The 12,777-nt window shown below is 41.9% G+C and overlaps 1 non-coding gene across 1 annotated transcript; it reads right to left on the bottom strand.

The window, feature by feature from the left end:
* Positions 1 to 698: 698 nt before the first annotated feature.
* LOC130953499 (small nucleolar RNA R71) lies at positions 699 to 806 on the bottom strand. Its single transcript, XR_009075668.1, has one exon. It is a non-coding gene; the product is annotated as a small nucleolar RNA R71 (small nucleolar RNA).
* Between the last annotated feature and the right edge of the window lie 11,971 nt (positions 807 to 12,777).

Here is a 12,777-nt window from a genome sequence, read left to right as displayed (position 1 = left end):
CTACTCCTTCTAAATGCACAATTCGGACCTTATCTAATTAAAGTTCGAATTCTCCTTCTCCTTCTTCTTTCTATTTCTCTTTTCCTCTGACATTTCAAGGAATCTCTATACTGTGACATAGAGGATTCCACATTCTCTTCTTCTTTTTTCTCTTTCTTATGAGCAGAAGCAGAGACAAAGGCATTCTTGTTGAAGCTGACCCTGAACCTGAGAGAACCTTGAAGCGAAAGCTAAGAGAGGCCAAAACACAACTCTCTCTAGAGGACTTGACCGAATTCTTCAAGGAAGAAAACATGGCAGCCGAAAACAACAACAATGCCAACAATGCAAGGAAGGTGCTGGGTGACTTTACTGCACCTACTCCTGACTTCTATGGGAGAAGCATCTCTATCCCTGCCATTGGAGCAAACAACTTTGAGCTTAAGCCTCAATTAGTTTCTCTAATGCAACAGAATTGCAAGTTCCATGGACTTCCAATGGAAGATCCTCATCAGTTTTTAGCTGAATTCTTGCAAATTTGTGACACAGTCAAGACTAATGGGGTTAACCCTGAGGTCTATAGACTGATGCTATTCCCTTTTGCTGTAAGAGACAGAGCTAGAATATGGTTGGACTCTCAACCTAAAGAAAGCCTGGACTCTTGGGAAAAGCTAGTCAATGCCTTCTTGGCAAAGTTCTTTCCACCACAAAGATGGAGTAAGCTTAGAGTGGAAGTCCAAACCTTCAGACAGAAGGATGGAGAATCCCTCTATGAAGCTTGGGAAAGATACAAACAATTAATTAGAAGATGTCCCTCAGACATGCTTTCTGAATGGAGCATCATAGGTATTTTCTATGATGGTCTCTCTGAACTATCCAAGATGTCTTTGGATAGCTCTGCTGGAGGATCTCTTCATCTGAAGAAGACGCCTGCAGAAGCTCAAGAGCTAATTGAAATGGTTGCAAATAACCAATTCATGTACACTTCTGAAAGGAATCCTGTGAATAATGGGACTAATCAGAAGAAAGGAGTTCTTGAGATTGACACTCTGAATGCCATATTGGCTCAGAATAAAATATTGACTCAACAAGTCAATTTGATTTCTCAAAGTCTGTCTGGATTGCAAAATGCACCAAACAGTACTAAGGAGGCTTCATCTGAGGAAGAAGCCTATGATCCTGAGAACCCTTCAATGGAAGAGGTGAATTACCTAGGAGAACCCTATGGAAACACATATAATTCTTCATGGAGAAATCACCCAAATTTCTCATGGAAGAATCAAGAGAGACCTCAACAAGGTTTCAATAATAATAATGGTGGAAGAAACAGGCTTAGCAATGGCAAGCCTTTTCCATCATCTTCTCAGCAACAGACAGAGAGTTCTAAGCAGAATACTTCTGACTTAGCAACAATGGTCTCTGATCTAATAAAGACCACTCAAAGTTTCATGAATGAAACAAGGTCCTCCATCAGAAATTTGGAAGGACAAGTGGGTCAGCTGAGCAAGAAAATTACTGAACTCCCTCCTAGTACTCTCCCAAGTAATACAGAAGAAAATCCAAAAGGAGAGTGCAAAGCCATAGATATGGCCGAATATGGAGAGGAAAGAGAGGAGGAGAACGCCACTGAGGAAGACCTCAGTGGGCGTGTACCAATCTCCTCTGAGTTCCTCAATGAGGAACAATGGGAATCTGAGGCCCAAAATGAGACCATAGAGATTCCATTGGACTTACTTCTGCCATTCATGAGCTCTGATGAGTATTCTTCCTCTGAAGAGGATGAGTATGTCACTGAAGAGCAAGTTGCTAAATACCTTGGAGCAATCATGAAACTAAATGACAAGTTATTTGGAAATGAGACTTGGGAGGATGAACCTCCCTTGCTCACCAAAGAACTGGATGACTTGTCTAGGCAGAAACTGCCTCAAAAGAGGCAGGATCCTGGGAAGTTTTCTATACCTTGTACCATAGGCACCATGACCTTCAAGAAGGCCTTGTGTGACTTAGGGTCAAGTGTAAACCTCATGCCCCTCTCTGTAATGGAGAAATTAGGGATCCTTGAGGTGCAAGCTGCAAGAATCTCATTAGAGATGGCAGACAATTCAAGAAAACAAGCTCATGGACTTGTAGAGAATGTTTTGGTGAAGATTAAAGACCATTACATTCCTACTGACTTCATAGTCCTAGAGACTGGGAAGTGCATGGATGAATCCATCATCCTTGGCAGACCCTTCCTAGCCACAGCAAAGGCTGTGATTGATGTTGATAGAGGAGAGTTGATCATTCAAGTGAATGAAGAATCCTTGGTGTTTAAGGCCCAAGGATATCCCTCTGTCATCAGGGAGAGGAAGCATGAAGAGCTTCTCTCAAAACAGAGCCAAACAGAGCCCCCACAGTCAAACTCTAAGTTTGGTGTTGGGAGGCCACAACCAAACTCTGAGTTTGGTGTTGAAACCCCACATTCAAACTCTAAGTTTGGTGTTGGGAGGTTTCAACACGGTTCTGAGCATTTCTGAGGCTCCATGGGAGTCCTCTGTCAAGCTAATGACACTAAAGAAGCGCTTGTTGGGAGGCAACCCAATATTTTATAGTTAATTATTTTCTTTTGTTATTTTATCTTTTTTGTAGGTTGATGATCATAAGAAGTCACAAAAACAATGAAAAAAGCAAAAACAGAATGAAAAACAGGAAGAAAAACAGCACACCCTGGAGGAAGAAGCTGCTGGCGTTTAAACGCCAGTAAGCCTTGCTGTTGGGCGTTTTAACGCCCAGTCTGGCACCCTTCTGGGCGTTTAACGCCAGAAAGGGGCACCAGACTGGCGTTAAACGCCAGTAAAGGGCAAGAACCTGGCGTTAAACGCCAGGAATGGGCACCAGCCCGGCGTTTAACGCCAGAAATGCCTCAAAACGTGATTTTGAGCAACTTTTGGTGCAGGGATGACTTTTCCTTGACACTACAGGATCTGTGGACCCCACAGGACCCTACCATCACTCTCTCTTCTTCCCCCATTCACCAATCACCTCAATACCTCTTCCCCAAAAACCCTTCACCTATCAAATCCCATCTTTCTCTTCACCACTCACATCCATCCTTCATAAAACCCCACCAACCTCACCCTTCAAATTCAAACCACTTTCCCTCCCAAACCCACCCAATATGGCCGAACCTTTACCCCCCTCTCTCCTATAAATACCCTTCTTCAACTCTTCATTTTCACACAACCTAAACACCACTTCTCCCCCTCTTTGGCCGAATACACTACCATCTCCCTCTTCCTCATTTCTTCTTCTTCTACTCTCTTCTTTCTTCTTTTGCTCGAGGACGAGCAAACATTTTAAGTTTGGTGTGGTAAAAGCGTTGCTTTTTCGTTTTTCCATAACCATTATGGCATCCAAGGCCGGAGAAACCTCTAAAAAGAGGAAAGGGAAAGCAAAAGCTTCCACCTCCGAGTCATGGGAGATGGATAGATTCCTCTCAAGGGTGCATCAAGACCACTTCTATGAAGTTGTGGCCTTGAAGAAGGTGATCCCCGAAGTCCCCTTTTCACTCAAAAAGGGTGAATATCCGGAGATCCGCCATGAGATCCAAAGAAGAGGTTGGGAAGTTCTTACCAACCCCATTCAACAAGTCGGAATCTTGATGGTTCAAGAGTTCTATGCCAATGCATGGATCACAAAGAACCATGACCAAAGTATGAACCCGAATCCAAAGAATTATCTCACTATGGTTCGGGGGAAATACTTGGATTTTAGTCCGGAGAGTGTGAGGGTGGCGTTCAACTTGCCTATAATGCAAGGGGATGAGCATCCTTACACTAGAAGGGTCAACTTTGATCAAAGGTTGGACCAAGTCCTCACAGTCATATGTGAAGAGGGCGCACAATGGAGGCAAGACTCAAGAGGAAAGCCGGTCCAATTGAGAAGGCATGACCTCAAGCCCGTGGCTAGAGGATGGTTAGAGTTCATACAACGCTCAATCATCCCCACTAGCAACCGGTCTGAAGTTACCATAGACCGGGCCATCATGATCCATAGTATCATGGTTGGAGAAGAAATAGAGGTTCATGAGGTTATAGCCCAAGAACTCTATAAGGTGGCGGACAAGACCTCCACCTTGGCAAGGTTAGCCTTTCCTCATCTCATTTGTCACCTCTGTTATTCAGTTGGAGTTGACATAGAAGGAGATACCCCCATTGATGAGGACAAGCCCATCACCAAGAAAAGGATGGAGTACACAAGAGAACCCTCTCACCATGAGATCCCTGAGATTCCTCAAGGGATGAATTTTCCTCCACAAAACTATTGGGAGCAACTAAACACCTCCCTAGGAGAATTGAGTTCCAACATGGGACAACTAAGGGTGGAGCATCAAGAACACTCCATTCTCCTCCATGAAATTAGAGAAGATCAAAGAATCATGAGGGAGGAGCAACAAAGACAAGGAAGAGACATTGAGGAGCTCAAGCACTCCATAGGACCTTCAAGAGCAAGAAAGAGCCGCCATCACTAAGGTGGACCCGTTCCTTGATTTCCTTGTTCTTTATTCTTCTGTTTTTCGATTTTTATGCTTTATGTTATCCATGTTTGTGTCTTGTGATCATTAGTGTCTTAGTGTCTATGCCTTAAAGTTATGAATGTCCTATGAATCCATCACCTTTCTTGAATAAAAATGTGCTTAATTGAAAAGGAAAGAATTGCATGAATTCTGAATTTTATAGTAGTTTAATTAGTTTGATGTGGTGGCAATATTTTTGTTCTCTGAATGTATGCTTAAACAGTGCATATGTCTTTTGAATTTGTGGTTCATGAATGTTGGCTCTTGAAAGAATGATGAAAAAGGAGACATGTTACTGAGGATCTGAAAAATCAATAAAATGATTCTTGAAGCAAAAAAAAAAAAAAAAAAACAAAAAAAGCAAACGAAAAAAAAAAAATCAAAAAAAAAAGAAGAAAGAAAAAGAAAGAAATAAAGTTGTGATCCAAGGCAATAAGAGTGTGCTTAAGAACCCTGGACACCTCTAATTGGGGACTTTAGCAAAGCTGAGTCACAATCTGAAAAGGTTCACCCAATTATGTGTCTGTGGCATGTATGTATCCGGTGGTAATACTGGAAGACAGAGTGCTTTGGACCACAGCCAAGACTCAATAAATAGCTATGTTCAAGAATCATCATACTTAACTAGGAGAATCAATAACACTATCTGGATTCTAAGTTCCTAAGGAAGCCAATCATTCTGAGTTACAAGGGATAGAGTGAGATGCCAAAACTATTCAGAGGCAAAAAGATAAAAGCCCCGCTCATCTAATTAATACTGATCTTCATAGATGTTTTTGGAGTTCATTGCATATTCTCTTCTTTTTATCTTATTTGATTTTCAGTTGCTTGGGGACAAGCAACAATTTAAGTTTGGTGTTGTGATGAGCGGATAATTTGTATACTTTTTGGCATTGTTTTTAGTATATTTTTAGTATGATCTAGTTAGTTTTTAGTATATTTTTATTAGTTTTTAGTTAAAATTCACTTTTCTGGACTTTACTATGAGTTTGTGTGTTTTTCTGTGATTTCAGGTATTTTCTGGCTGAAATTGAGGGACCTGAGCAAAAATCTGATCCAGAGACTCAAAAGGACTGCAGATGCTGTTGGATTCTGACCTCCCTGCACTCGAAGTGGATTTTCTGGAGCTACAGAAGCCCAATTGGCGCGCTCTCAACGGCGTTGGAAAGTAGACATCCTGGGCTTTCCAGCAATATAATAGTCCATACTTTGCCCAAGATTTGATGGCCCAAACAGGCGTTCAAAGTCACCTCAAGAAATTCCAGCGTTAAACGCCGGAACTGGCACCTAAATGGGAGTTAAACGCCCAAACTGGCACCAAAGCTGGCGTTTAACTCCAAGAAGAGTCTCTACACGAAATTGCTTCATTGCTCAGCCCAAGCACACACCAAGTGGGCCCGGAAAAGGATTTTTATGTCATTTACTCATTTCTGTACACCCTAGGCTACTAGTTTCTTATAAGTAGGACCTTTTACTATTGTATAGAAATCTTTTGATCTTTGGAACCTTTTTCTTTAGATCTTTTGATCACTTTGGGAGGCTGGCCATTCGGCCATGCCTAGACCTTTGCTTATGTATTTTCAACGGTGGAGTTTCTACACACCATAGATTAAGGTGTGGAGCTCTGCTGTACCTCGAGTATTAATGCAATTACTATTGTTCTTCCATTCAAATTCCACTTGTTCTTTTACCAAGATATCACTTGTTCTTCAAACATGAACAAGGTGACTGACAACCATTCTTGTTCTACAAGCATCTGAGGCTTAGTGAATATCTCTTGGATTTCTGATTGCATGATGCATGGTTGATCGCCTGACAACCGAGTGCTCGTCTGACAAACGAGCCAGCCATTCCGTGAGATCAGAGTCTTCGTGGTATAGGCAAGAACTGATGGCGGCATTCAAGAGAATCCGGAAGGTCTAACCTTGTCTGTGGTGTTCTGAGTAGGATTCAATGACTGAATGACTGTGACGTGCTTCAAACCTGTAACCTACTGGGCGTTAGTGACAGACGCAAAAGAGTTATTCTATTCCGGTAGGGGAGGGAACCAAACCGGTGATTGGCAGCACTGTGACAGAGTGTGTGCATTAGCTTTCACTGCGCGGATGGGAGGTAGCTGCTGACAACAGTGAGACCCTACACGAGCTTGCCATGGAAAGGAGTAAGAAAGGATTGGATGAAGACTGTAGGAAAGCAGAGAGACGGAAGGGAAGGCATCTTCATACACTTGTCTGAAGCTCATACACCAATGAAATACATAAGTATCACTATCTTTACTTCTATGTTATTTTCGTTCATCACCATATACATCTGAGTTTGCCTGACTAAGATTTACAAGATGACCATAGCTTGCTTCAATACTAACAATCTCCGTGGGATCGACCCTTACTCACGTAAGGTTTATTACTTGGACGACCCAGTGCACTTGCTGGTTAGTTGTGCGAAGTTGTGTAATGCCATGGTATTGAGCGCACCAAGTTTTTGGAGCCATTACCAGGGATTATGAGAGTTGTGAAAAAGTATAGTTCACAATTTCGCGCACCAAGTGCATCAACACTCGGTGACTTGGGTTAACTAACCCGAGATCATTAGCTGAAAGTCCACTATCAAGAGCAACCTAACTACAAGGCATTTAGTAACCCAAAGAGGTGCTGGGCATCAATGTTTTAAGAAGGAATGTGAGCCAAGTGTCTATAGTGAATAATGTGTCAAGTATAAAGAAAAGAAAATGAACTTGCTACACATGACACTCAAATAAAGCTTATGAACAAAATAATAGCCAAGGATAAAGGAATAATGAGAGGTCATAGCAGTATGTTACTTGAAGCTTGAAGGAGACTTTCTAGGCTTAAGAGTCAATAAGAAGTGAGTGTTTGCATACCCACATAAAACCCCATGAACTACCAATAATACTCTGCTAGCATGAACATCCTCTTCCATTTCATTCTTTCTTCTCAATAAATCTTTTCTTGCTTGGGGACAAGCAAGTTTTAAGTTTGGTGTTGTGATGACAAGTCATCTTAGCCTAGTTTCACTAGCCTTTTTCTTTTGTTTTCAATTGAATTATGCACTTTCTTGAGCCATAAGCAAGCCAATTGGGTAGATTTTTATGTTTCCTTTGATTTAATCAACCATAGATGAATTAATGCAATTTCATGAGGTTTTATGCTATAATTGTCACATATTATGAAAGAATGACAATCTCATGATTTTGAGCATAGCTTTGATATGTTTGGTTGATTGATGATAGGTGAAGAAAACTTGGAGAAAGGTTGAAGCAAGAAGGAATGGCTAGGAGAAAGCAAGAACAAAAAGTTTGAGCAAAAGTTTGCCTCAAACTTTAGCTCAAACTTTTGGAATAAGTGAAAACGAACCAGGGAGCAAAAAGCTTGAGCAAAAGTTTGCCTCAAACTTTTGCGCAAACTTTTGGGAGAAAAGCTTGAGCCAACGTTTGCCTCAAACTTTTTGGCAAACGTTGGCCTCAAAAATCAACACCATGGAGAGCAAAAGTTTGCGCCAACGTTTGCCTCAAACTTTTTGACAAACGTTGGCGCCATGAGTGTGCATAAGGGGGCCAACGTTTGAGCAAAAGTTTGACCCCAAACTTTGGCTCAAACGTTGGTAGCAGCAAGGATGGGGTGGCTGATGTAAAAAGTTTGAGTAAAAGTTTACCTCAAACTTTTACTCAAACTTTTACTCAAGCTTTCATGATTCCAAACCCGGTTCACTTTGGTTCTCTCCCCAACTCCAAGAGCAATCAACCAAGGCCTCTATCAACCCAATTCCATCAAGAGCAAAGGCCCAATTCAAGGCTTGAAGACCATTTGAAGAAAGTGTATAAATAGCTTAGGATTTAAGTTTTGAGGGGAGCTTTTCTTTTGAGTTTTCATAGAGAGTTTTCCCTTGGAGAATTCATAGTACACTTAGTAGAGAGCTCACTTTACATTTTAGCATTGTTGTTTTTAATTCAAGGGAATTTGGGAGGAGAATTGATCTCTCTTCTTCCTTGTTCTTGCTTGAATACTCTTTACTTTTCTTGCTTCGGATCTTAGGTGGAGAATTGAAGAACTTCTGTTTCAATCTCACCTTGGGATCTTGTTTAATTTTATTGCACAATTGAATTTCTGTTTCGGTTAATTGCTTCTTCATCTACTTTCTCTGCAATCTTCATTTCCTTTGAAATTGTTCTTGGTGGATCTAGGAAGGCATTAAGATCTAGACTTGGTTATCTAGTCTCTTGGGTCCTGAGATCTGAATTCCAATTTTACATTCTCTGTTTAATGCTTTTCAATCTCATTTACATTTCTGTTTTTAGATCCGATTCAATCCAAGTTATCTTCTACTTCTCTGTTTGTGGCAATTTACTTTTCCTTGTTTAATTTCTGCAAATCCAATTCCCAATTCCCTTTATAATTCAAGCCATTTACATTTCTTACAATTTAAGATTCTGCAATTTACATTTCTTGCGTTCTAAGTTTCTGCCATTTAATTTCTTGTTCTTTAAGATTCAGCACTTTAAATTTCAGTTCTCTTTAATTTCATGTAATTTACCCATTCCCTTTACTTTCCATGCAATTTAAATTCTGTTAATCACAAATCTCTCAACCAAATCTTGATTCGCTTGACTAAACCAACCACTAAACTAAAATTGCTCAATCCTTCAATCCCTGTGGGATCGACCTCACTCCCGTGAGTTATTATTACTTGATGCGACTCAATGCACTTGCCGGTGAGTTTTGTGTCGGAACATTTTCCGCACATCAGTCGACACTTTGGCAGAGGACACAGGGGGAGGATCAGCATCATCATCAACCTCGTCATCAGAGACAATCTTGCCATCCCTGACAATGTTGTCCAGGCTGAAAAGGGCGAGATCGGCCTCGGGAGCAATGACTCGAACTTGCTCTTTCAAGTTCTCGTAAGCAACAGTCACGCTGCCAACAAGATGACCTTGGAGCTCAAAATAATCTTCTCAGGCATTGTCCAACTCTCCCCTCAGACGCATCACCTCCCGATAAGTCGTAACGTAACTCTCCTTAGGCATCAGGGCTGTGTCCTCGGCCAACCTCAAAGAAGCTGCCAGTGAAAGGGAACTAGCCTTCTCATTCTCTAGATCCTTCTCCAACTTGGTCACCTTTAATTTAAGTTCCTCCTTCAGCCCCTTCATCCGGTCAAACTCCTGCTTTGCCTCCTCCATAAATGCTTTGGTAGCATGGAGAGGAAGATTCTGAGCAGTCCGGTATATAGCAGCCGCCATATACGCCATATGTACGTGATTTCGGGCCATAAATTCCAAATGATGGAGGATGGACACATCGTCTATGGAGAGGGTACCATAGGGACCGATTTGCTGATCCACAAATTCAATGGCATTAAAGTCGAGAGCATTGAGGTCGAAAGGCTCAGCTATTTTTTGTTTTTTATTAGGAGGAGCAACAGAAGGAGCAGCAGAAGTAGGGTGAGGATCCACCAGACGAACTCCGGGAGTAGGGATCACCTTCTTCACCCCAGGGGAACTCGGCACAGACGGCTTCATGTGCACTTGGGAGGATCCTTCCCCAGCCGCCTTGGCCGAGATGTTTTTGGCAGCAGTCGCCCTCTGCGCTCTTTTAAAAGCTTTTATGGATTCATTATTCTTCATCGCCTCTGCAAATAAAATAGAAATTAAGCTACAAGTCAGAAAAGACAGTTACGAGTAATATAGAATAGATAAAAAAGGAAACACAAAATACCCAGCTCAGTTTGAAGAAGAGAGGGATTGGTTAAAAATTTCTTTGTGTCGAGATGGGGAGGTTGACCCCAGTGTTCTTCCAAGACAGTCACAAATGCTCGCTCAGCCTCATCCAACATTTACCACATATATCGGGACACCCTCACATCTTTTTGCCATTCCAAGGGAAAAGCAGGCTCGTCATTTTCATCCAAAAAGAAGGGCCGAGCTCCTTCAACAGCTCGGACCTTGAAAAAGTAGTTTTTAAAATCACGGAATGACTCGTCAAACATGGAAAAATCCTTCTTTCCTTGGGTAGAGCGGAAGGAGACCCAAGCTGCCTTCTTTTTTACCACTCCGGGTTTAGTCAAGACAAACAGATAGAAAAAGAGAGATTGGAAAACAGGGATACCAAAACCATTGCACAACAATTGAAAAATCTTTATGAAACCCCAGGAATTAGGGTGAAGTTGAGAGGGGGCGACATTACAGGACCATAACAGGTCGATCTCAAATTTAGTAAAGGGAAGGGTGATACCCAGCTGACCAAAGAAAAAGTCATAAACATAGAAGAAAGGGCGATCGTCAACAACCCGAGTAGAGAAGCAGACTCTCTCGTCAGAAGAGGGAGGGACAAGTTCATAGTTCTTCTCATCGCCAGGATTACTACAGACACTATGGAACTGCCTAAGCTGCGCGCAAAACTCAGAATCAACTAGAGAGACACACATAAGAACCATCGAGTCCACCCAATTGGCCATGCCCTCAGGGACCTGGGAAGGCATCTCTACAACGTTGTTTCGGGAAGACATGAGGCCAACTAAAATCCTACAAAAAGAAAAGAAGAGCGGATTACTTCAAAAAACATCTCGGATGAGGGGCAAAACAACTCGACAAACGGACAAATAGAGAAGGAAAACCCCAAGACTCAAGCCAAAAGTCCTGGGGCATCCCTTGGAGGCAGTAACAAAGCAAGGTTTTTTAGGAAATCTCTACAGCTCACGTCCTGACACTCATAAAAAAGAAAATAAAGTCTCAAAGGATACAAAGAAAGTAAAAACGCAAAGATGCCACTCTTCTACAGTTCATTGTCAAAAACACCAAAAATGCCAAGCAGAAAAACAGCAAAGACGCAAACTTTCCCGGAATCAAGCAAAAATCATCAGCACAAGCAGAAACGATGACAACATAAAGAAAAAAGATCCAAGCAACAAGAAAAAAGATTTGCACCATAAACAAAGAAATTCCAGAGCATGCAACAATTGGGCATGATAAAAGCAAGAAAGACCCAAACTTCCTCTAAACGAAATGCAAACTTCCCACATATAAGGAAACAGAAGAAAGAAAAAACAAAACTGGAAAAAGGTAGAAGAAAACCTCAAAAGCCAAAAGAACAGAAGCCACAAAGCCACCCCTCGAAAGCGGAAAACTGGGAAGAAAAAAAACCTAGAAGTCACCCCCCTTCCACAGAAAGCAACGACAGAACAGATGGAAGAAACTACGAAATAAACATAAAATGAGAGAGTAAAGGGAGAAGTTACGAAGAAGGAGTGAAGAAGAGAAACCATTTTTTGATTGAGAAATTCAAAATAAAAGATCAAGAGAAAATGGGGCAATTAATGCCAATTAAATGCAGATATTAAAACCCTCTCGCGTCCCCAAAAAAAGCGCTGATATGAAAACGTGAACTTTTAGAGGAAAACGGTCTACATTCAAAAGCTGCTACAAAGGAATCGACAAAATGCTTGAGTTCGGCTTTACCAAAGAAGGACCGAAGTCAAAGACTCGACCTCAAAGAAGTCTGAGCTCAAGCAGGGGCACTGTTCATACCCTGGGTCGAGCTGTCTGACCCGGGATGTTCGACAGACAAAGCGACCGACCTCTTCAAGTCAGGACAACCCGACCTCTTTTCAAAGAGCTCGGCCAAGTCACAAAAAAGCCCAAACAAAGGGCCCAAATAGAGGAACACGTCCTAAATCCAAGGGCAGCCCAAGCCTACAGGGAGAAGGGCGGTTCCCTTGAAGATAAGATGACCTCACCTGAAGATAAGATAAAGATAAGATAAGATAACTAACTTATCTTACCCACAGAAGGTCACATTTCACCATTATAAATACACTGGAGCACCCAGGTATAACTCATACTCTGATTCTACTCAATACCTGTTTAATACCCTTGCTAACTTAAGCATCGGAGTCCCTTGCAGGTACCCCCACCCTCCGGGGATGAAGGATCAGTAGCATTCTCAGTTCCACAAGTCGGACACACCAGCTCCGGCCGCTACACACCCGCCGGATACGTCGGCTCCAACTAGCACAGAAGATCTCATCTGAGATCGACCTACAGTTTCAGGTAACCCTCGGAACACTTGCTGAGTCAATATTTTGTTCTGAGCCAATATGGCATTCAGAGTATCAATCTCAAGAACTTCTTTCTTCTGAGTCACCTCATTATTCACAAGATTTCTTTCAAAAGTGTACATGAACTGGTTATTTGCAACCATCTCAATGAGTTCCTGGGCTTCTGCAGGGGT

This window comes from Arachis stenosperma, chromosome 9 (assembly GCF_014773155.1).
Source record: "Arachis stenosperma cultivar V10309 chromosome 9, arast.V10309.gnm1.PFL2, whole genome shotgun sequence".
NCBI lineage: Eukaryota > Viridiplantae > Streptophyta > Magnoliopsida > Fabales > Fabaceae > Arachis > Arachis stenosperma.
Note: the sequence above shows the minus strand (reverse complement) of the source record. Positions and strands in the feature narration are given on the sequence as shown.